This window comes from Zootermopsis nevadensis, unplaced genomic scaffold (assembly GCF_977971745.1).
Source record: "Zootermopsis nevadensis isolate Lab colony 2312 unplaced genomic scaffold, Znev_1.0 Znev_ptg000015l, whole genome shotgun sequence".
Classification (NCBI taxonomy): Eukaryota; Metazoa; Arthropoda; class Insecta; order Blattodea; family Termopsidae; genus Zootermopsis; species Zootermopsis nevadensis.
The window spans coordinates 3,725,269-3,750,520 of NW_028259147.1; the positions used below are offsets into that span (position 1 = coordinate 3,725,269).

At 39.4% G+C, this 25,252-nt stretch overlaps 1 long non-coding RNA gene across 1 annotated transcript in view; it reads right to left on the reverse strand.

The window, feature by feature from the left end:
- The window catches only part of LOC110840298 (uncharacterized), a 346,592-nt gene that overhangs the window by 137,729 nt on the left and 183,611 nt on the right, over nucleotides 1-25,252 (reverse strand). The window contains exons 5-6 of the long non-coding RNA XR_015535196.1: nucleotides 18,330-18,393; nucleotides 5,123-5,172 (exon numbers count right to left, since the gene is read on the reverse strand). This is a non-coding gene — a long non-coding RNA (uncharacterized LOC110840298). The remainder of the gene's footprint in view (nucleotides 1-5,122; nucleotides 5,173-18,329; nucleotides 18,394-25,252) is intronic.

Below are 25,252 nucleotides of genomic sequence, written 5' to 3' on the forward strand. Positions count from 1 at the left end.
GGGTCACACAATAATTATATATTAAGGGCAAATATGAAACTGTAAGCATCGCTGAAATCTTTAAACTTTTAAAGATTTTTTTAAGGTAGCTGTAATTATGTTTAATACCTTATTTAATATTCAGTGACTTGGCATTGTTTCCAATACGCGTCGTTATTAGTTTCATGTGGCTTCAGTAATATAGAGAGATTTTTCCTTAAATTGGAGATTCGGTGGGTACAGAAATTGTAAATATTTATACGGGCTTCGCCCTTTAGACGAATTTCTGTATATATTAGCATGTAAGGATCAGTAGCCTAACTCCATTGCTACTCGAGTTACAGGTCGATTTACAAAGTGTTAAGACCCCCTGGGAGAAAAAAGGAAATTTTAATACTTCTATTAGTCACTGAAACATCTATCAATTCTATTTGTTGCTGTCATTTGCGGGAAGAATGTCCCTGCGGAATTAATAATGATTTCCTGTGCCATTCGACGTCTGATGGTCACAGCTGTTGCTTTCAAATATTAACACGTTCATTGTTTAAACTCTAGTCATAAAAATGATTTAAAAGTTCTTGTCATATCAAACAAAATATGACCACAAATTTCAACATGTGCTCCCAAACGCAGCGTTCTAAATTTGTAATACGGGAACACTACGTGAGTCAGGTTAGAACTGTTTTGAGACAACATTCTGTTTTAGTATACAGTTTAAATTTATAATTCTGAGATATTACATGTGGCAGATTAATAACTAAAAACGTTTAAACATGTTCAGCCATAAAAACACAAGGCAGAAATCCTGCCAGAAATAAATATTCCCTTTTAATTCTATAAACAATTCATTTCCATGTTATAGGCTACAACTCTGGCATTTATTAAGGTTTTTTTTATGACTATTACAAAAACTGAGTTCGGAAACATCAGAAACTGTCTTGATTTTGTAGGCCCATTCGAATCTGAGATCTGATGTTCAAAAGGAGAGAATATGTAGACTGTCATCATCTGGGCTTAGACACCGTGTAGTCTTGTAAGTGGATACTAATTAATAGGATAAGTGTATCGGTTCCATCTTCAGGGTCTTGTCGATGATTATCAAAGATCCTGGCAAACGTTGGTAACAAAAAAATTACACGACTGCACGACGTAACAACTCAGAAGACCAAAAAATGACATCACAGAATAATAATATGTTGTAATGAAGCCAGAAATATTAATGCACAAATTACCGGGAATTTCTGCATGACCCGGTATATATGATCGGATAACGGGCAGTAATTTGTAGCGGTAAATCGGAAATGTACAGATAGAATACTGGGAAGGGGATTACAGCAACCTAACGCTGAAGCAGATTTGCATGAAAATTTGAATCAGAATTTTATTCCGCGGTTATCAATGTACGCAGAGATGATGATGATGATGATGATGATTTCGCCTCGGAACAAAAGTTGAAAGCGACAAGCCGTGACGCTTACCGGAAACGTCAAACAAAGTTTCACACGAGATGCTGACTCCCCTTTACTGACTGTCGACAAAGACGATTACCCCCCCCCCCAAAAAAAAAAAAGCTTTGTTTTGCTGTCAAGACAATGAATGTCTCTCTACTCGTGGGTCGAGAGACAGTAACGTGCAAGTCAAATGCTGCTATATGAAGAAATCCTGTTACCCCTGTCTACGTTACACAACATTAAACATGGCGGAAAATACAACGATAATTTTGCCCGTTGTATGATCGTGTAACACGGCTTCTTACTCTGGGATAACAACACTGGTTAATTACAAGTGCCTGAGTATAATGCGAAAACAAAAATATTTGGACCCAAGATGGAGGATGACGCAAGGGAAATTTACTTCTATCCACATAAGCAGATGTTTGTATCTTGGTTACTGATTACTCGCTATTAAGGAATTTTGACCATTATGGGATAACATTTATGAACGTGTGTGTTGTTATAGCCATTGCCTTGGTAACGCTATTAAGGGATTATGGGCCTTATGGGATTTATGACTACGTGATCATTCATCCGTGGCCTACTATGTGTACATAAACTTCTACACAATGCAACACAGTATTATAACCTCAATGCTATTACAATCTCAAAATAAGATCACATCTGTGATTACATTGTATTAAACCGTATTTTTTAATTAAAGAAAGGTAAATAATAGTTTCATTTTGAACACAACATCACTTAATTTTAATTTTTATACCCTGCATTGTGGAAACAACGCGCTCAAACAAAAGACTGTTTACTCATCCATGGCCTACCACGTACACAACGCGGCAAAACAGATGTTTACGTGTTAACTCTTCGTAGCTTTCGTAATGAAGCAAAGATAAGCACATATTTTAATTTGTATTTGTTTCGTTATACTTTTCAAAAGAAATGTGCTCTAAGAGAAATTTTCTAAAGCTACATAATGAAGATGTGGGATAGGTCAGTCAGTTGTGACTGACGACAGCGGTTCGATTCCAGACATGAGGAAGGTGTTTCGGAGCCCACGCCAGCTTCGGGACCCACCCAGCCACTTGCCCCATGGGTATCGGGGTTCATTCCTCAGGGGAAACGCGGTTGGGGCATGGAGCTAACCACTCACCTCCATCCAACACCAAGACCAAGAACGAACGGACTTATTCCTCCATTCTGTCATACCTCTTTCTTTCGTGATGCTATTTAAATAATCTTTGTGCTATAATTCTGCCCCTTTCATAGAAATTTTCGTCATGAACAGTCCAGTGCTGTTTTTAATGATCAACCCTTCCACTCTAATTTTTCTACAAAATAAAACTGCTCATCGTACAGAAAATCAGTACATGACGAAATATAATCTCATTAAGAAAAAGTAAGACATTTATCTGAAGTATTTCAGAGATAAAATGTTTTCCAGTATGAGTATAAAATAAGTAAGTTCCACTGAATTTGCCGTTCCAGGTGACTCGGTCACGCCACACTGCAGTCTTTTGTTCCTAAAGGTCACGCACTGTTCGAGATAATTTCTGAGAAGAAACAAACCCACGCAGAGCTTCCGTTTAGAAGTTGTATTGTACTGTCAGCTTCTGAGTGTCAGACAACAAAGCCAGGGCACAAGTTACAAGGGCAGAATGAAAATTACATAACAAGGAGATTCATAATTTGTTAAAAAGAATTACACACTAACATTAGTTTACATAACAATTTATCTCATATTACGTGCTAAATTATTTCGAAAATTTATCATCTTCAGTTTTTTTTAAGTTTTTTTTCTGATTCTAATTTACCTTATAAATGTTAACAGTAAAACAAATAGGCCTATAAACTGAATATTAATAAACCCGTTCCGATACACACCACGATGCTGCTTGCGGGGAGAGGCGGTATATATCCTGCTCATTCTTGACTTAGGAACTAGATGGAGTGAATGGTTAGCGTCACGTCTCGGCCGCGCCCTCTACCCACTGGATAGTAATTTTTTGGGGGGACTACGACCCTACTCACTTCTCTGTCCTACCTCGGCCACTTCCTGTGTTTACCTCCCTCACTGTTTGAATTCTACTTTCCTTCAACTCATTTTCTTACCCTCATTTGAGGAATTCATTGTCAGAAAGTGAACAGGAAATGATTTTAAAAAGTTTAATTCAGTAATAAAGAAACACCGAAGCCAATGAGGACGCCAAAAATTGTTAAGAACAAGTTTACCTCAAACTGGAATAGACATTTGGACCTTTTTTTAAAATGCAGTTACAACTGCAACTTTTTAAAGAACACTTTCCCACACTTTTGCAACATCAACATGGCGAAACGTGAACATATAAACACATTTGCTACTTGTTCCGATGCTAATGTTCAGGCATTTACATTTTGGTGACTGATAAAAAACGTATTTACAGAATCTGTTTGAAACTTTCTGCACGTTTACAGAACTGGCCAGGTTGTGTTTATAATTTTGAGATTCCTCTGTAGTCTACGCTAGCGGGGATCTTGTGCCAGATGGAAACATTTAAAATGAAGTTCCTCACCGAACTTTTTGCTATTCATTGTAGCTGCAAAGCTGTGAACCACAGTTTCAACATGATTTGTATAAACTCGGAACTCTGAAATGCCCGAGGGTTGCAGTGGATATTATGTGCCAAGCATGTCAGGATATTCCTGTCTGCTCCATCAAGTGCCTGTGTACTTTCTCCCCATTCAGCCTCAACAGAGAGAAGACGCAGATGTAACAAATGGCATTCTTCGCTTAACGACATTCAAAACCCCAGATACTCAATATGGCAATGTCTGCCCCAAACACAATTTTATCAAGTAACTAACTAACGTCTCATGGTACTACGTAAACTGTCCATGATTTTAACATTTAACGCATTAACTTAAACCCATAATATCTCGGTCATCAAAGTGACTGGCTTGGTGTTAGAAGGCCAAGCTTCGATTCCAAACACAGAAATAATTATTCGCTACCATGCCCAAAGTCGCCATCTAACGATCACAGAGTCCCTTTGTCCATATTTCATGAACAAAAATAAATTATTACGTCTAAGAGTCATACGACCGAATCCGACATTATTTCCGGAAGGGGGGGGGTTTACCCGATTCAAATCTTTGCCCAGAGATTTTCCACGATGACTGGGGGTTTTCGTCGTTACCACTGTCAAATACTGGGACATGATCTAAAACAGGCCACGGCAGTTTAATTTCAAGTCCTTCAAAACTCAACTACATTTCTTACTAACTGCAATAACATTCATACAGACTGTAAATTCCTACACGAAATTTCACAAAAATCCATCAGTGTCGGGCGGTTAAGACCTTCCGAAACGGTGATCTTAATTTTAATCAAGTCGGTGTCACATAATGAACAACTCACATAACACCAGTATAAATATCGACAGCAAAATTAGGCACAACGAACTTTATCCGCGCCATCTCGTTACAACTACACGGAGGCATTTTGCGTTACTATCATAGTCACAAACATCGTCGTTAATGCGGAACTGGGATGTGACGAGTCAAATGAGAATTACGTGTACGTATTTTTCGGAAAACCTTTAAACTATTTCAAACTTGTTAGACCGAATTAGAGACTGAAACAGACTCTCTGTAAGTATCAATTGCGTTGAAAAGCTTGAGTGACGTGCCAGAGAAATTTAAAACATTGTACTTACATTCGTAACAGATATGGATACATCTCTGGACACCATGATTTTTCTGAGGTCTGAAAATAAACGAAAACAAAGTTTAGTTTCACATCCTGAAACTAATTACAGTACAGATTTCAGGAAACAAAAAAAAATTAACATCTTTTGACATGTTCAATCGACTTGTATTTATAAAGCACAATTTTTAAGCCTAAATTTAACACTTCCACGATGTTTTCATTTCCAAAAAGTTTATAGAATTAGAACTATACTCAAAAGTTAAATAATTGACAGAAATTTGTTGAAGGTTTTGAAACAACGGACAAGAATGAATAGTGTATCGACAATCAGGGTGGCCATTTCGAGTCACGTAAATAATGTAACTGAAAATGCAATTTACATTGCATTCTAAGCTTAATAAAAACAACAACTACGAAACCTGAAACTAAATGGAAATAATATAAAAGTTACAAACGAAATAAAATGCTCATTGTCATTTTCTTGACAAATCGTTGCAGATCGCTCTCATGTTTATTTCAACTTTTCGACTCAAAATTATCCCAAGATCACGTAATCAAGCCATAGACATCCTGTTGCGGATCACTCTGTATAGTGTAGTACAGTGTAGTATATCTACAATGTAGTTCTCGTGATATATTATGTGCGTGATGCCCAATAGAATACACTTCAAAAAAAATGTTTCTTCTAATAATCTTTGCTGCTTTTATAATCTATCTTCCAAATACGTTGTTACTCACAAATAAAGTACAAATGAATATCAGAATCAACGTTGCATGTCATTCAACGTTACACAGCTTCTGTACCTAAAACACAGTCGTCAAATGACAAGTGTGAGCCAGGCGAACTCTTCAACCGTTCATGCCAATGTCTGATAAAACAAACATCAACTTAGTTCCTGACGTATCAATCAGGATTTCGAAAGACCAAAAAATGTCGCGGCGGGGCTGAGGGGGAGGAGAAGACGACCGAGAAAAGTATAAAGGGATGACTTCCTTGACATATGAAGCATCTTTTATTTATCTTGTTTGATGCCAGCCAGCACCTCGGCGGGCTCAAATACAACATCAAAGGAAACCAACCGTGGGTCGCGTTCTAATATCTCAACTGACAGATACATGTGAACCTCAAGTTACAGGTGATACCTCTGAAACGTCGATAAACTTCTACCAGACGCGTTGCAATAACCCACGAGGCAGTCATCTGCCTAATATTCCTATAAGGGCAACTCTGCATTCTGTGGACGACGTCCAGTGCTTTCGGATCTATTCTGCAGTAATTAAATGCGGTTAGCTTAGCGATAATACACTTGAATTGCATTTTGAAAGCCTTGGCTTCGAGCGTCGGTCAGGAAACGTTCTTAATCACCCTCAGACCTTTAAGTAAATATCGGTTTGCTACCAAGACAGGCCACAATCACTTTTTCCATTTACTATTCGCCTTCATTTCACATGTACCTCATTCAAAATTAGGTAACCTTAGGAATTGAAACAATCGATAAATGAATTAATCAAGTCTCCTAGCATTATGGTCTCTCCAATTACATAAACAGGATTTGATCAAAGTGGAACCATCGAGATGAGCAGAAGACAATAGACAGCAACCGACATGGTTTGTGGCGACGTTGTCAGACACCCACTCCTTTTCTGATGACACTAGCGGCGTTTAATGTGGCAAAGGATCAGGTTAAGAGAAATTCCAGACGATAGCGCTTAAGAGGAGACAATAACACTATATTAACAGTCTTGGTAAGTAATCGCTTGTGGAATCTGGGCTCATGAATATTTGGACGTCTTCTATAGCGATGACCTGTAGTAGCACAGTCTTATCGTCTCTTGTTTGAATAAGGAATTTAGAAAAACTATTTTTTTATTTGTAGTGTTCTGTGTGACGACAGGTCCATATGAACAGGATCCTTCCATCCTTTTCTCGGACTGGGACCTGTTCATATACGTTCTTGGCAGATGATCCAGAAGTGGTTTGCCATTGCCTTCTTCTGTGTGTGAATGGAGTAATTGTTGGGATGCCACGGAGGAAAACTCCGTGTTGCCTAGACCACGGCCTTGCCCAACACAAGTTATAAATTCGGGCACCGCCGGGAATCGAACCCGAGACCCCAGGATTACAAGGCCAGCGTTCTGACCGCTAGACCACCGTCGGTCTGAGAAAACCTATACACGGTATAAATGTAGGACAACGCTTGAAATGGCCATAAGCATGTAAAAACAGAAGATAAGTTTTAATTATTCTCTCAAACTCATTTAAAATTCATAATGCATTTCTTCTGGGATGTTGTACTTTACAATCTGTTAGATACGTCATTGACCAGCATTTCAGAGAAGCTTACTGCCTCCATAATCAAGGGTACCTGTATCTTCCAGATTACAGCAATGGTACATCTCAGAAGACAACTATCATTATACTCGTCGCTGTGAGAACCTGACGTATTACATATATGCGTTTTGTTCTCTTGTGGTACGGACTGGATTACTAAATATTATTTACAAGTTTCTGAAAAGCCAGCTAAAAAAGATTAAGGAAACTCACGGATAATCTACACGTTATTATATTCAATGTACTAAAACTTATCAATAAAGCCTATGACACTCATGTTAGGGAAACCTAGAGGGCTACTATTTCCTTCTGTTTGCCGGACTGCTGGCTAGTAGTCAGTGTACATCCTGGAGGTCCTGCGACCGGTTTTCCTTCGTCTTCTAGTAAACGCTGAGATGGTGCCCAAGTTCCAAATTTCCACTGCATGCTTCTTATGCAGCCCTCCCGATTTAAATTGAACAAAATTTACCCCTTTAATGTGGAGGCCACTAAATTACAGCTTCAACATTCACTAACAAGCAAATCAAAATTCCGCCGTCCCTGTTATCAAGCTCTAACTGATTATTATGATTGTTACCAGAAGGACAACCGAGCATTGCCTGGGGTTTAAACCCTAACTTCCGCGGTCACCCATCGGAACCTAACCTAACCTGCAGACCCTAACACATAACACAAGATCTCACATTCGCACATGACGTTTCCGGTTTCAGTCAGGCACGAGGCATCAGCGTTTGTACTAGATAAGTATTCGATTGTCGATATCAAACTCACTCTTCTGCGATGTTCAACACCTTCAGCTCACCATTTATGTATTACTTTTAAAGGGGCGAATTTAATCGACAGTAAACAGGAATGTCACTTCAACAGGGCCTAAACCATCTGGTCTGTCACGGACACAAGGGACCGCAAGCATTATATTACAATGCCGCGTTACAGTTTCTGCAAAATATATATATTTGGAGGCATAAATAATATGATTTTTCTGGTAGTACACAGACTACATCGGAAAACAGAAATATCAGTTGTGCTATGATGACAAGGCCCTGGTTAGGGCCACTGGCTGGAGTCCGGCTGTCTTGACCTGGGTATTTCGTGGTTCTCCTCAGTCCTCCAATTAAAATATTCGGATATAACCATCAAACGGGCCACGACCGCGTCCGAATAAATATTTACAAACATCCTGACAGCCAACGCTGTTTAATTTTACAGCCGACAAAGTGATGTTACATACACCGTGTAATCTACGGCTCATCAATCAATACGAGTAACTCTGGTGTGTAATCCCGCCCCGTGGCCATGGCGAGCTCAATACGTCTATCTGCACCCGCGAATTCCTCTCCATCGGAAAAAGGATTACATTTAGTTCAATACATAAACGGATTTCTGCTTACATTTTTAAAGGTTTTTTTTTTTTTTTGTGGAATAAAGTACAAGCGACTCTGCATCATTAATTAGTGTTATAACCACCCCAGGAAAACCAATGCGCGCTGATCAATTAGTGAGATAAAATCCCTACAAAAAGTAAACAGAACTGTTGCTGTGAGAATAATTTGTCGGTATTATGATTATTTAAACTTTTATCGCATATTTCTAAGCCGGTATTTAAAACGCTACGTCAATATATGTTGTAATTTGTCCTGGAGTGATACTCCAGGACAAATTACCAGAAAGTAAAATGACGAATATTAAACTGTTTTCATGAAGGTTCAACTCGCATCGGAAAAGAATGAAAATGGAAAAGATGCAAAGACAATTAGGAATAAATTTATTATTCTTTATTTCTCATAAGAATTGGTCTTAAACCCTTTAAAACCTTTAATAATCAATAAATATCCGTTTTATATTTGTTAGTTTTGTGTGATATTGTAAACAGCGATTATTTCTTTAAACGATGTTAACCAGCTGATTTTTGTGACGGTGAATATTTGTGCTTTCTTTGCAGTACGGACCGAATTCTTAAATACGAGGCGCGTCCTCAAAGTAAGTTTCCCACTCGTCCCACAGCTAGCAAACCTTATATTGCGCGAAGCGACTGTGCGTACGTGATAGAGCAATGACGTAGCATGGCGCATGCACTAACGGAACTTTCCGCGTTCTCACATTAGCATCGTTGCAGCTGTTGAAGATGGAGGTTCTTATTCCAGCTCCCGCCGACTGTGAAGTGCGGTCAGTGATAACGCTAGGCCGCACACGGCTCGACGGACAGCAAGTCTCCTGCAGGAGTTCAGCTGGGAGGTGTTTAATCATTCACCCTACAGCCCGGACCTCGCTCCCAGTGATTTCCATCTTTTCCTACACCTCAAGAAATTCCTGTCCGGTCAGCGTCAGCGTTTTGAGAATGACAGAGAGGCGGAGATGGTTGTCACACAGTGGTTCCAATCCCAGGCGGCAGACTTCTACGACACAGGTATTCAAAAGTTGGTCCCACGGTATGACCAATGTCTCAATTCCGGTGGCGAATATGTTGAAAAATAGCTGGACACTTGCTGTATCTGTTGCAATAAATATTTCCATGAAATTGTGTTTTGTTTCTGTGAACGGCCCCAGGGAAACTTACTTTGTGGACGAGCCTCGTATTATTTAGACTTTAGCTTTAAAGCGTTAGTATTCTTTCACGCATTCTTAAACTCGCTTAATTTTTTATCAACTTCACGTTCTAACCGCCTTATTCACGGGAAGAGTTCCCCAATCTCGGATCGAATTGGTGTCTAAATGTGTCAAGGGCCGATCTAGAGGTATCTGCTAAAATAAACAACCCTACTACCTTGCTGGGTATCGAACCCTTATCGTCAAGCCTGAAGCCATGTACCCTACTGACACGGCTGTGCAGGACAGAATAAACTCGGTTCTGCAGGTAATTTATTTGCACCAAATGAGTTCCATTGCCCTCTAAGGAGGACACTACATAGTTTCATAGCCGTCATCCATCACTGTCCTAAGTGGCTTCCTAACAGATCAAAGTATATCCGTGTTTACTCACACAGCGACATGTGTATGGCCACAGAAGCCTAATTACATGAGCCCAGTACTTGAGAAATTCCGGCAGATTCGGGAAACTTATCCATTTATCAAACTGACAGTGGATGAGCCAAAATTGCGCTCTAGGGATTTCGGTAACAGACTAAAAACAAAATGAATAAAAATTAATGTTACAAAGTTTGGTTACTTCTGTTATTAAATTTTGAACGTTTACTTAATCCTCCAGCCTACATCATTATTAATACTAGCGAACTCTATAAATAACAGCAAATAAGTCAATGGACACTCAGCGTCTCAATGCTAGGAAACACAATAATAATGATAAAACTGTTGGGCGTTAAAAAATATATTAAATGGCTTCTTGTGGAATAATTTTGCGCAAGTGAGTCTCAGAATGTCACTGAAATCGATGCTGGAAAAGGACGCCGACCCAAGACGACACATACGGAACAGATAAATGAAGGATGTGCCACCAAAAACATAATAACAGGACGCCTAGCGTCGTGTAGTCACTCGTAGCGACGACGCCAAAAACGCCATATAGATATCAGGTGAACTACGGGGTGACAGACATTACGCTGGACAAGCTACGCCAAGCGACGCGACGCCATGTTTACTACAGACGATCCATAGGTATAAACAGGCTTATGTCGCGACGCCTGAACAAGGCATTTTTTTGCCCAGATTCGAGAAGGTCGTTGGTCCCCATGCCTGTCATCGCGAAGATTTTAAGAGACGACACAATCACAGCAAGTGAGTTTCTGGATGACACGAAACCGACTCTGAAAAGCCGACACCGAAAATTGCGACGTCGCCGCCAGCATAAATATCTGGGACAGACAGACACCGACGCCACGCTTAGAACAGGTTGCCCTTGGGATTCCAAAGACGAAGTTGAAAAACTGACGACCGTCGCGACGTCATTCGTCAGGACGCCATCAACAGAACTCGATATTTGGCACCAGAGAAACTTGAAATGCAACCGGACACTACGTAGAAAAACCGCGCTAATCACGGCGACACCTACAAAAATACGCCAAAATGACTGCAGTAAGATTCAGGATGCAATTTGCATACTCTAGAAAATGAGGTTGAGCGTCGCGAACCCCCACAATATCATATTTAGCATCGGGGAGTAACGGGATGCCTTTTAACACTAAGTTGGAAAATCGACGCCGAGCGTCATAACGCCACTTGTCTATTATTATTTATTTACTGCAATTGGGTTTGAACCCGGTGGCAGTGGTCCCTACACTACACAATTACAACAAAATACATATAATATATTCAAGTACATTCCATAGAACACCCCGCCTTTATTTCACTACACTTAAAATACTACGAGACCTGTGTAATTCATCAAGTTCTTCGATATATACAATTAAGCAAGGCCGTGGTCTAGGCAACACGGAGTTTTCCTCCGGGGGCTTCCCCGGTTTCTCCGTGGCATCCCAACAATTACTCCATTCACACACAGAAGAAGGCAATGGCAAACCACTTCTGGATCATCTGCCAAGAACGTATATGAACAGGTCCCAGTCCGAGAAAAGGATGGAAGGATCCTGTTCATATGGACCTGTCGTCAGACAGAACACTAATAATAATAAGATGAGGTGGTCTAGCGGTTAGAACGCTGGCCTTGTACTCCTGGGGTCTCGGGTTCGATTCCCGGCGGTGCCCGAATTTATAACTTGTGTTGGGCAAGGCCGTGGTCTAGGCAACACGGAGTTTTCCTCCGTGGCATCCCAACAATTACTCCATTCACACACAGAAGAAGGCAATGGCAAACCACTTCTGGATCATCTGCCAAGAACGTATATGAACAGGTCCCAGTCCGAGAAAAGGATGGAAGGATCCTGTTCATATGGACCTGTCGTCAGACAGAACACTAAATAAATAAATAAATAGACCCAAATACTTTCCTAAGTATTTGGTTTTCAAACACTTGTAATTCGCGCCCGTTCTTCACAGTCGTATAACTAAACTATCTGTTAAAATAACTTTCAATATCAGTGTTTTTAGAGGAGATTGGACGATAGCTGAATAAAAAGAGTTTCTTATACAGTGGATACTGTACGTCAGGACGTGGGCTTGGTGCTTCAATTATAATCAGTACTATGAAGAACACGCTACGTGTATCTTCACATTATCGCCTTACGTGAGGCTTAAAGTCTTCAGACTGCAGTGTAATTAATCTGACAAGGCGCCGGCGCAAAGGAACTTAAGCTTAATAACAATTAGAAAACCACTGGCGCCATGTTTGTGCTAGAAAAAAATAATCAGCAAGCAGGTTCGAGTTTTACTTCGAGAGAAAGGTGGACTGGATAAGAGGATGAGTGGATGAGTGGATTAACTCTTTAAAGCACAGTGGTAACTTTATTAAATAATTAGCAGTTTTGCCCACAGAATATTTGTACAGTTCAATAAAATTCCACTTATTACAGCTACACGTTACTGACATTTGGGTACCCATTCCATAAAGATTCTTAAATTGATCGTACTTATTAACGACAGCAAACCTTCTGAAGTCACTCAGCTACGTTTATGCTTCATATAAAGATTTCCTTCGGCCTTTTGTATCAGTGCTATCACAGTGCGTGAAGAACTTCAAGTGAGTAAAAACGTCGGATTTCGATCCCCTGCCATTATCTTGGTCCAGATTATTTTTTGTGACGCATTTTATGTAATTTTATTCAGGAAATTTATCCAAACGGTGTTAAGATGGACTACGACCACTTCATTTGACGTCTTTCGCAATTTATAATCAACCCTTACTCCTGCGCTGTTGATACCGTTGGATAAACTAGGAAGATACCTTTAACGTCCATCTACAATTTTCCTGATCGTTCAATTCAACTTCTTCGTGTTCAATGTGACTAACTTTAACACTCAACATGTTTAATCCATTCTTCCGTTGGATAAACTTTTATTATTGATACTGTCTCCATTTCCAGAAGTTTCTCTTATGTCCACATTCCTTCTTTATCTTTCAAAGTTTTCCTCTCGGTGCCTCTGAGAAGTCTCATCTCGACTGACAGCGTGTGTCTACAGCCTCTCCCGTTCAGAGTCCATGCTTTATTGACGTATAATCTCATTTCTTTATCGCCATAGTTGTACAAGTTCCCTCGCTTCAGAAGTTTCAACTCTCTTTTTCAGAACCTTACATCACATACGTATCATCTCATCTGTGAAAGGCAGTTTCTTTCTAAAATAATTATAAGAACGAACACCGACACGGCAACACCTTCAATGAATTCTTTGGCTCTCAAATCAAATTCTACGTTCGGCGTTTCATAATGAAAGCACATTATGTGCCCCATCCACAAAATATATAACAGGAACGTATAATAGGGAGAAAATGTTTGTAAGCTTCATTCATTTCTAAAACGACGGAAATAATTTAAACGAGTTCGTTATGACGTAACGACTACTTTTATCTGGTAAATGCAGCAAAAGAAAGCTCCTACTTTACGTGAAGCTGTGATGTATTATGGGCTTTCTAAAAACTGATTCATTATAGAAAATATTCGAAGATAACCTAAAATAAAGACACAATTAAAATCATAAAATTTTGCTTGAAACTTGATTCCGATGCAGTGTCTACCCAACGAAATACAAAAAAATATGTATGGCTGCAGGGCCAATATCTGAAATGTCAAAAACCCTACCAACATATACGCAAAGTAGCACATAACGAAAATGGAAAATGTTAGTGGGCTACCCCGATCTTGTTGAAAATAAAGGTCACAATTCGTTGGCTAGCATAACTGCTTAAGGCCGGCCCGAGTTCAAATTTCGTACCGAGAACAGACTCTCCTATGGGCGGTATCACACTAGGATGCCAACGGGAGGCCATGGCGCAGCTGCCAGCAACTCGGCCAAACTCAATGCATTAATTTAGTAGTCATATATCGCACCTGGCATCCGTCTGGCAGCGCTTCCAACTTGGCATCGCTGCCACGGCCAAGGCCAAATCAACATCACATGACAGTCTGGCCAGTCCATTGACGTCCGTGCGTTAATGTGCTTGTGTGTATTTCTGTTTCTTTCAAACACGGACAATTTCGACACCGAAAGATTGATAATTGAAATTCAGTCCCGACCATCACTATTCATCTGCTATTGAATACGCAAACCGGGACTTGAAAAAAAGAAACTGGGAAGAACTTGTGGAAATATTTGGAGGAGATTTATTTACAGTAGAAAAGAAAGAATTAGCTAAGAAGTGTTTCTATCATTTCGTGATCTCATAATGTTGATCCATCTGTTCGCTCGACTGGCGTCGAAAGCTGGCAGCTTGTCTGGCGTCTTTTTCTGGCAGCTGGACGCCATGGCATCGCTGTTGGTGTCGCTGCCATGGCATCGTAATGCGATACCGCCCTAAGTGTCAATTTTCTTGGAACTCCTCAATCGCTCCAGGCCGAAATATCTTAAATTTGGCAACCACCGTCTCTTTTATATTCTGTTAAATTCATTCTTTATTAATCAGCCTACTATCCAACGCTACATAATCTGAGCTACTTACAGGGCAGTTAATTAAAATGAAGTATCACAACTATGTACTAGATACCATAGTTTTTGTGATATTTTTTCAAGTCTAAAAGCGAATTTTAACATGCCGCTGGTGCGCTATATTCCCTCACTTTCTTAACCGCTTTAAACACGTAACACTCGAGATGATGTCTAGTCGTCAGAGACAGCAGAAGTTTTGAATGTTGCAAGGAGCAGCTATGGTAAATCACTGCGCTGAAAATGGCGTGTCTACTGTTGCTGACACAGACACAAACACAACACAGCAGCCTTTGTTGTGTTGTGATGGCCTGACGCATTGTAGATCTTTGCATTGTGCTGGGAGATCAGCTGTACAGCCGAACTGACAGATTGTAGTGTCCCCTTACTGATGCTAATTCAACCTTCAAAATACGACTTGCTAACTGTCTAAATGAGCAAAAGGCTATTTTACTAATTTACGAAATATATAATAACATTTCTAATTAATTGATTAACTCGATACACAACAATCAATAACCAGCTAATTAACTAAACAAAACTTAAGCAACTTACCATGTAACTAATTTACTAATTCATTACCATGTTAATCAATTTCACTTGCTAATTTCCATGTCATTACGTAACTAACTGGCTAATGATTACGTAACTAACAAGTTAACTGGATGAATAGTTTGTTAATTAAGTAACATTACAAATGAATAAACAAATGAACTTGCAAAGTGAGAAGCATTTTAACAAAATGATCAACAAATAAGTTGTTGAATAGGCAAAAACTTTGACGATAACTTTGCAAGATCCAGAGGCTTTTAATTACGTAACACCAATTTCTCTATAATATTACTTAATATCGCCTTTTGATGCTATATATCTTCTACACTTGACACAGAGACATTACACGACCTGATAAACAATGTGGACATTTTGTATGCGGTTTCGCACCAAAATTCTGTTGGCGTTTCTCGTTTCCATCTAAGCCACGTGTCAAAAATCTTTTATTCAATTAGTTTAACTCGTTTGCACCTACTCACCTGTTTGGTTCTGAATTTAATCTGTGGACCTGAATCTCGTCTAAATAATACTCAAGAATTCAGTCCGTACCGCAAAGAAAACACAGAACTTCAACATTACAAAGATCAACTAGTTTACTTTGTTTAAGCAATTAATCGTTATTTACACAGCAAATTATACAAAACCAATAACTATTAAATGAAGAGCAGATGGGACACACAATTACCACTGACCTTTGATGGGTTGATCTCAGATGCTGAGTCTTTTACATAAGCGCCAGGACTACTGACAAAGAGTTTGTTTCTCCACCCCCACCCCCCGCTCCCAGCGGCCACGATATCGGAAAAGTAAACATTTCCTTATTTCAAATGTTATACGTTTCAGCTACTTCGTTTCTTCCGAAAATTAATTTTCAACCAATAATAATTCCATTTGCTTGCAGCAGAACACGTGACTGAAACCTATTCACAGCAAAGTATGAAGCCTTGTAACGGCTTCTTCCGTTATATTCAAACGTTTAGAGTTTTCTTTGATTACTGTAAATATTAAGTATCTGCAATGACTTAATACACTTCATTTGACAAATATAGCGTGTTCTTAACTTCCTACAGTCACCAAGTTACATGCCTGTTTCATGTTAGTCAAGAGATTCGGTATATACTCCAATCTCCGAAACGTCGTGTTTTTGATGGTTTCATTTAGTCTTGGACGATGGATAATATACAGAAAACAATTTGCTTCAACAGCTCACCATCGTCACAAATTTTCAGAATTGTGTATTTACGTATGGTCTATTATAGTCCGTTGTCCACTGGTCTTGTTATTACAGAGCTGATTCAGGGATCAGATAGGGTTCTTTGGAAGAAATAGCGAGAATTACTCTACATTTAAAAAAAGTAAATATTAAGTATCTGCAATTATTTAATACACTTTATAAACAGCATAAGACAGACGAATTAATAACTACTAGCAGTCAGAATTACTTTCAACTATATAAACAAGACAATAACTGTGTTTAACCACTAAAATTTAATTTATTGTGCGTTTAAACATTCCGCTGTAAACCGTAAATGACCTGGAAAAAAAAAATCTTCCAACAGTATTTTCGCCTAAACAGTGAAGTTTCGTAGCTTAAAAATGTGAGACTAAGTCCCATTTTACATCTTAAGCACAGATGACGAAGCGTTTAGCAAATAGAAACTAGACAATGTCTATCAAAATACAGATTTTTATTTAGTCAAATTCTCGTGTAGTACGACTTGGGGAAAGCAATTAAAAATTAAAACCATATTCACACACCTACGATTTTAAACATGTATCACGAGTGTAAGACACGCTCTTTGACAGTGAGCAAAACATCAGTTTGATGGAACTACGTATACACACGCGCTGTATGACAAACGTCGAGCGGTTCTAATGGGGACCTCGTCGCTTGTATTTCACTGAGCTTAACAAATTAAACAACTAGCCTAATACTGTTTGTGAGAAACTTTAATGTGAACCGTACACATTCAATGTAGTTTCTTCGTTAACTGGTACGTGGACCTGGTACGATGACGAGCGGATCTGATTCGTCTAGACCAGCGTTTCTCAACCTATGGTACACGTACCACTGGTAGTACGCGAGCCAATTCAGATGTACACAATATAAATACAAGATGCAAACATAACCTCCATGTAGCAAATGCTAAGCTTAGCAAACATGAAAATGGAGTTTACTACACTGAATATTCAATAATCTTCCTCCTGCCATAAAAAGTTTAAATCATGACATAAAATTATTTTAGAGAGCAATTTTAAAGTAAAGCACTCCCACTAAACTTCATGTAGGTCGTTTGGGGGGGGGGAGAGGTGGTATACCTCCTACTTCTCGACCTCGACACTAGATGGGGTGAGTGGTCAGCATCACGCCCCGGCCGGCTTTACCCCCGGGAAAGGACCCCGGTACCTATTGGATAGGAGGCTGGGTGGGCCCGAGAGCCGGTCTGGACGCAGAGGCTAGATAAAAAAATCCTCAGGCCCCGCCGTCGGGGATCGAACCCCAGTCGTCCATGCCGTAGCTAGTCACTATACTGACTGAGCTATCCCGGCTCATAAATCTCCTTGTTTCAGACCTTTCTTGTATAGGAAACTTGTCCGACAAATATTTGTCTATACCGACTTTACTGTAGTTTTCATTCAAATACATTTGAATAAGCCTAACTATTTTCACGAACATCAAGAACACATCACTATCGTCTGGGCACTTACTTGGGTCATGGAACTACAGTTTAGACAGTTCCTAGCTCTTTGTATGTTTTAAGCACTCATAAATATAAATTGTCGCATTCAAATATTTGCCAGCTCATAAACATAATTCATTGAAAATAATGTATTAACTTACAGTCATTAGATTTCTATCTTCATCTCAGCTTTATCCACCATGTTCCACGTAGTCTGAATTCTTCCTGTAAACCACGCAAGAAACCACGTCAAAGCAACTTGACGATTTTAAAACCTCAACATATATTTCCATCACTAAAACGCAACAGGAAATATTAGTTAAAAGCTAGAACTCTGCCCTAAAACACTTCACAATTTACACAAATAACTTCTTATGGCTGCATGACTGTTCTTGCCACAAGCCAAAGACACACTAGAGGGGAAGTCAAGGTCAAGTACAAATGTCCCAGCATACACCACGGTTCATGCACGCACAAAGGTTAAAGTAGTTACAATATATCGAAGTTGTGTCAAAAATCGATTACAATCTACTATTCCCTCTAACGATCGGAATAAGACTGTCTAGCTTCCGTACTATATGCACCTCCCCTCTCTGGTTGTAATGGAAGGGATGATCAACCAGGAGTTACACGCCATAAGGTGCAGTGACAAAGTCACGTAGACATGGACTGCTCTCGGAACGAGAGCGAAGGTAGGCTACGAGTCCTATCTGAAGCCATGTAAATGTTTCTACCATTTTTAACAAGAATATTACTGAGGAAAATAGTAACACAAAATACGGCGTTGCGACTACATGACTCAAATTTATCAGTAGATAATTTTTTTGTGCATATATTTAAGACAATACAAAGGCGTACTCCAGACGAATACACAAGTTTTCTAAACGTTCTTTGATGTTTTATATATTTCACTGGACCCGACGTGCATTTGTTTCATAAGCAATAAAACCACGCCATTCATTAACACAACGTTCTGTTCTATAAATTACTGCTCTTAGTTAATTTTACATATGTAAAAATATTACAGAAGCCTGTAAAAATAATTAGGTCTTAATAAATTGCACAGACTATTTTACGTCGTAAACCAATTTTTTTACACGATAAGTCATTCTTCTAAGAGTAGATTAACATTTATGTGGGAACAATACGGGCCAAAACAAAATTCGAAAAAAAATTCGTATACACCCCCCCCCCCCCACCTGCTATAAATTTAATCTGAAACCAATTATAATTTCAGAGATGAAACATCGTACAGATATCCCCTCCTTAATAAATTAATCGATTGTATTAAATTCTTTAACACAATTAAAAGAGGTCATCAATACATTATATTTATTTTATTTCAATCACTTTCTAATATTATGTAACAACATCAAGGATTTTACCATCGTGTCTGCGGATACCCCCATGAAAATTAATTCGAGGAATGTCTTGGTTGAACGAGAGAGAGAGAGAGAGGGGGGGAGAGAGAAGAGAAACTACAGGGAGAGTAGTGACAGACACTACATTCAAGAGGGACAAAAGAAAATAAGTTTTGGCTATGAAGGTTCCCAGGTACTACCCGTTCGTCCTTCTGGTAAAGGAAGGCTGGAAGGAAGGTAAGGCGTTCGGAATCGGAAAAAACTATCGTGCATACAATTTTTTAAGAATTCAGTCCGTACCGCAAAGAAAACACAGTAACTCACCATTACAAAGATCAGTCTAGTAAAGCTATTTAGGGAAATAGCAGCTGTTCATTTTGAGAATCATACGAAACCCACGAACACATCGTGTGGGCAAAATTCAGTGTCATAAATTGTTAAAGCAGGTGGTGCATATAGTTACCACTGGTTTTTAAAGGGCGAATGCTGAGAGACCCTCTGCTTTACGTTTCTCTTGTCAGGATCTTGGGCGCTCTGAAATGCAAAGCTGCCCTTCTGAAGATACAAGCGGCTGAACACTCTTCATCAAGTGTTGAATATGCAAATAACAGCAGCTCAGGCTGCTACATGGTGCCAGTGGCGGATTAAACCTTGACATGAGGTTAGGTTCGGTTATTTATTTTGTGTATCTGAACGAAGAAATTATTCACTTTTCTATCTAAATAGGATATTAATCGTATAAATACCTTCAATTCAGTCACTGAATTACCTGAGAGTCTCAGTAACCGCTGTCAACCTGTACTTTAACATTTGACGGAATGTTATTGCAGAAGATCACGCCGAGTTTTAATTGAAAATCATTAACATTGGTGGCAAGACTCTTGTGTTTCAGTTAGGAGACCCGGGTTAAATCCCGAATGATGAAGTGGCACCGATAAAGGTTTCTCTACAAGTAATTTTTTTTTCGCTACTAATCATCATATCAGCATTACTCCACACTCATCTATCACCGCCCCACGAGGTATGCGATAGTCCTGACCAATAAGCAAATTACCAAAACCTCGGTCCTTAGTTAGGGGCGACATCTCTAACACTAGAAGGAATCAAAAAAAATGTTTTCGGAAAAGAAAAAATTATAGATGGATCCCTTGTCACGGCGCGTCCCCGGGATACGAATGGAGAAGAAGTCCTTGAGATATTGAGGGTAGCTATGAATATACTGAATATGCAGTTGGATAGCCGACAAAGGGCAGCCCACCGGCTTGGTAGTTTGACGAGTAGCTAAAACTTCACGTCGTAAAAATCAGCATGATACCGCGGACTTGGACGGAATCTTTGGAACGACCTAAGGAACGGAAAATGGACGAGAGATTTGAACTTTAAATGTCAAGGGTCTTTATAGGTCACGTTCTTGCACTCGTGTAGAAATTGAGAGTAGATTAAATTCAGGGAATATCTGCTGGTATGCGGTTCAGAATCGTTTGTCTTCAGAGCTAATACATAAAAAGCAAAGATTAAAACAAAGCAAAACATAACAAAACTAGAAAAAGTCTTATCTTATTTGTGCTCAGCAACTGTTCTCATACATTAAGAGAAAAATTACAGATTAAGAGATTTTGAATCATGTGCAGAAAAGTTGGGGTAAAGAAAAGGTGGGAATCCTAAGTTATTTAAATAAATTTTTATTTAAATTCGGAATAATAACGCTTGGTGCTACAGGGATTTATTCCTTAATCCCTTCCTAAACTCTTAATTCCGCCACTGCTCTTGATTATTTCAACATTGGACCTGCCTTCGTTTGTCGCCCATATTTGTAAGAGAAATCATATTTTAACATGACACAATTTGCCTCTCCAAGGAAAATCCTAGAGTGTGTTGATGGGACAGTCCCCTGAATCTTGTTGCACTTTAATGCCCATTTTAAAATTAACTTCTAAGTTAAAATATATAATCCTTCCACACACTTCCAGAGCAACATTTCCAAATAAAACTTCCATAATCTTTCACAATCTTTAAACAAATTTCTGGATTCCAGATTCTCACTCACGGCGGTGAGACTGTGGACAACAGTTTTCTGGTTTTTCATAACGACCCTGGCAATGAAGGCAGCAAGGACCTTTGGAACATCAGTAAAATTATACTAGATTACGCGGCGCAACAACCCAGAAGACAGTCATGTTCTTACACACCGCCAAGATAACCTCAAATCCTACCTACCCAATAGCGTTCTCATTATGAAGATACGTTTTAATATATGATAATAATCCCACAAGCCACGATGGTCTAGCGGTTAGAACGCTGGCCTTGTAATCCTGGGGTCTCGGGTTCGATTCCCGGCGGTACCCGAATTTATAACTTGTGTTGGGCAAGGCCGTGGTCTAGGCAACACGGAGTTTTCCTCCGGGGGCTTCCCCGGTTTCTCCGTGGCATCCCAACAATTACTCCATTCACACACAGAAGAAGGCAATGGCAAACCACTTCTGGATCATCTGCCAAGAACGTATATGAACAGGTCCCAGTCCGAGAAAAGGATGGAAGGATCCTGTTCATATGGACCTGTCGTCAGACAGAACACTAAATAAAATAATAAATAAATAATAACCCCACATATGCACGGGTATCCCAAATGGTCTGTACCCATGAATTTTCATAATCAGAATGTTTTATTACGTACTGATGCGCGTGTGTAAATTATTTAACACCGCCATTACGATCCTAAGATAAAATGTCAGAGGTTTATGTCGATACACAGGGATCGCTTCTAACACCTTCTCTTCGCCTTGTCGTCAAGGATTAAGAACTTTAATGCTACGCCGACATTAAAATCCCCTTTCCAGCGTTTCCTTTAACTCCTGCAGATTTACAATGTTATCTTCACCCACTGCATCTGCGTTGTCTTATATGCAGCTTATCTTGAGCTATATTACAAGCCTTAAGTTTCTTATGAAGTTTGAGGATGACAGTAAATGTACTTCGTTTCTTGGAGTTCCCTACGCTTTAATGTAAGCGATGAATACCTTATGGACCCGTCCATGTCTGTCCGTGGTGTCTTTCATCACATTCTTTCGTTTGTTATTACTTTGGTCGCCATGTTGACATCATGGCCAATGATGTGGCGTTGAGAATCTCATAGTCGCTTAAGTAAGTCAATAACACGAGGCTTTTATGGAAACCAGAGGATTAATGCTACGTCCGCAAGAGCACGCCACTGGTCCATATCCGGAACCTTAAAAATCGAGTTAATATTCTCCCACCCCATCTACCTTAAGATTCAGTTAACATTATCTTCCATCTGCCCCTAAGTTTTCTGAGTGGTCTCTTCCCTTCAGGCTTTCCGACCAAATTTTGTACGCTTTATTCTTCTAATATCTAGTTCAGAATTTTCAAGTTCTCTCTTCCGTCTAATTTATTCCTTTTTATGTGATTCCATGTTCATATCTCACTACCGTATAAGAGTGGTATAACTAATAAACTATGTAAAATTTGAGGTCTTCACGATGGTGAACCTGAATATTGCTATCATCGTCCTGATGATGGAGGCAGCAAGGACCTCTGAAACGTCGCTGTACTTCTACCAGACTACACGGCGTAACAACCCAGAAGACAGCAAATTTCAACTAATAAATTATTGTGTACACTTTCAAATACCCTATTTAGTCCTAAATTATTATTTTCCTGAAGCGTAAGTCATCAAAAGTTTACATATTCTTGTATTAACAGAAATGTTAACATGTTTACTGGTACTATCTTCTTAAAGCTAAGCTCTTACGTAAAATATTTCCTGAGATGTAACTTCCCCGCAGGATGAAGCTTTTGTTGCAGGGAATATTGATGACTCGACGTGTGTGTGACGTAAATGGTTGTTGTACCTTGATCTCCTCACCTCGTTAGGCGTTCTTTGCGCGCGGTTAACATATAGAACGGACGACGCTGGTTCAGGGTCCCTTCTACGTTAACGATTATAAATTCACAAAATAAATTCTGGCTCCTATGTTTTAGTTAGAACTTTTGAAGCCAAAGCTCGTCCAAATAATGTTGAATAATTCAGTCCGTACCGCAAAGTAAACGCAACACTTCACCATTACAAGTATCAGCTGGTTAATACTGTTTAAGAAAATAATCGCTGTTTATTTTGAGAATCATACGAAACTCATAAGTACACTCAGTGGCTGATTGACGAAGTGCTCTCTTAATTAATGAACCGTGAAATAACTTAGTTAATTAGTCATTAAAATACCTCATCGTGACTTAGCTTTAATTTTATTTCGAATTGTAACTGCGTCTCATGTTTCAATGACAGCATGACCTGTGTCGTGGCCCCTCGGCTCCGCAGTTCGTGATTTCACACCCCTGCAAAGGCATGACCTCAGATGTTACAGACATTCTGCTATGCTTCCTCTCCTTTGTGAAGAGATTTATAGTTTAGGCTTTATGATTGTAAATGCAGTATCGCGAACACAGAATCATAAATTCAGTAACCACAGTCACGCAATACAAAGGGCAACTTGTGTACAGATAATAGGCCAGATAAAGGCTTTTAGGCACACTGTATAAAGGTACAGCCTTATTAATGAATTAGCCATCTTACACAAACCACAGACCGAAGGTCTTGCCACAGCTATCCTCATATGGCGCGGCCGTAAAATCATCATAACACTTCACCAGAGATGACAAATTGGTATGAGACAGCTCAACCAGTAAGGTGGCTTACCACGAGTTATATAAACGTGGGTTCTCTTCCTGGAAGGGTAAGAAATACTTTTATCTTAGTTGCCTCTGTGTCAGAACAAGGTCTGTGACTCACCCTGTCCCATCTCCTGTCTAATCAATACCAAAATCCCATTCCAAGGGGTAAGGTGACCGGAACGTGACACAGATCTCTTATCTCAATACAGGGACGTGGTCTATAATGTGGAGTACAACATAAAAATATAAGTATTCAGTCTTCGTGGAGCTTTAGAAAAGAGTTCAGCACTGTGTGGCGTCCTGATTATGGAGGCAGTATGACCTCTTAAACGTCAGTAAACATCTACCAGACTACTCGGCGCAACAACCCGGAAGACAGAAATCTTAAAATCAAAGGTTCCGTGACGTATCGCAAAGAGCACTTCGGGTCGAATGAGATGACTGGATGAAAGGTTAGAAGGTAAAGATTTCGAAGGAAATGATCGTGAAATATTTACAGTTATATCTCACATTCGTCTGAAGAGACTGAGGGAAAGAAAAACTTCAGTCAGAAACAATTACAGTTCGGTCGGGAATCGAAAAGGAGACCTCGACTATACGAGTCAATTAGTGTTAACAAATGAAAATTATTATTTATATGGGAGAAAGATACGCCGTTTGAAGTTAATTGAAGTTGTCCTGCTGGATATATGACGCGACGCTTTATTTACTGTTGCCATAGCAACGGCTTTTCGAAGCAAATCGCCCCGTCTGTTGTTCTGGAAGCGGTAGATAATCGAGACAGTGAGCAATCGATACTGGGTGTACTTGTTGTCTCATTACCTTTGTTTCTTGAGAGGTAAATAAGAAGTAGCTTCATATACTCTGACATCATTTTGATAACCTGTTTAATCTGACATATTTTTAATATATATGTCTTTCTTTCTGCGAGTTTCAATATCGATATGGCAAGTGTTCAAGCACTAAAAAAACGTCAGTTCTTTCAGACGACAGCCTACAGCAACTACGATACAAGCCGAATGATTAATTTCAGCAGA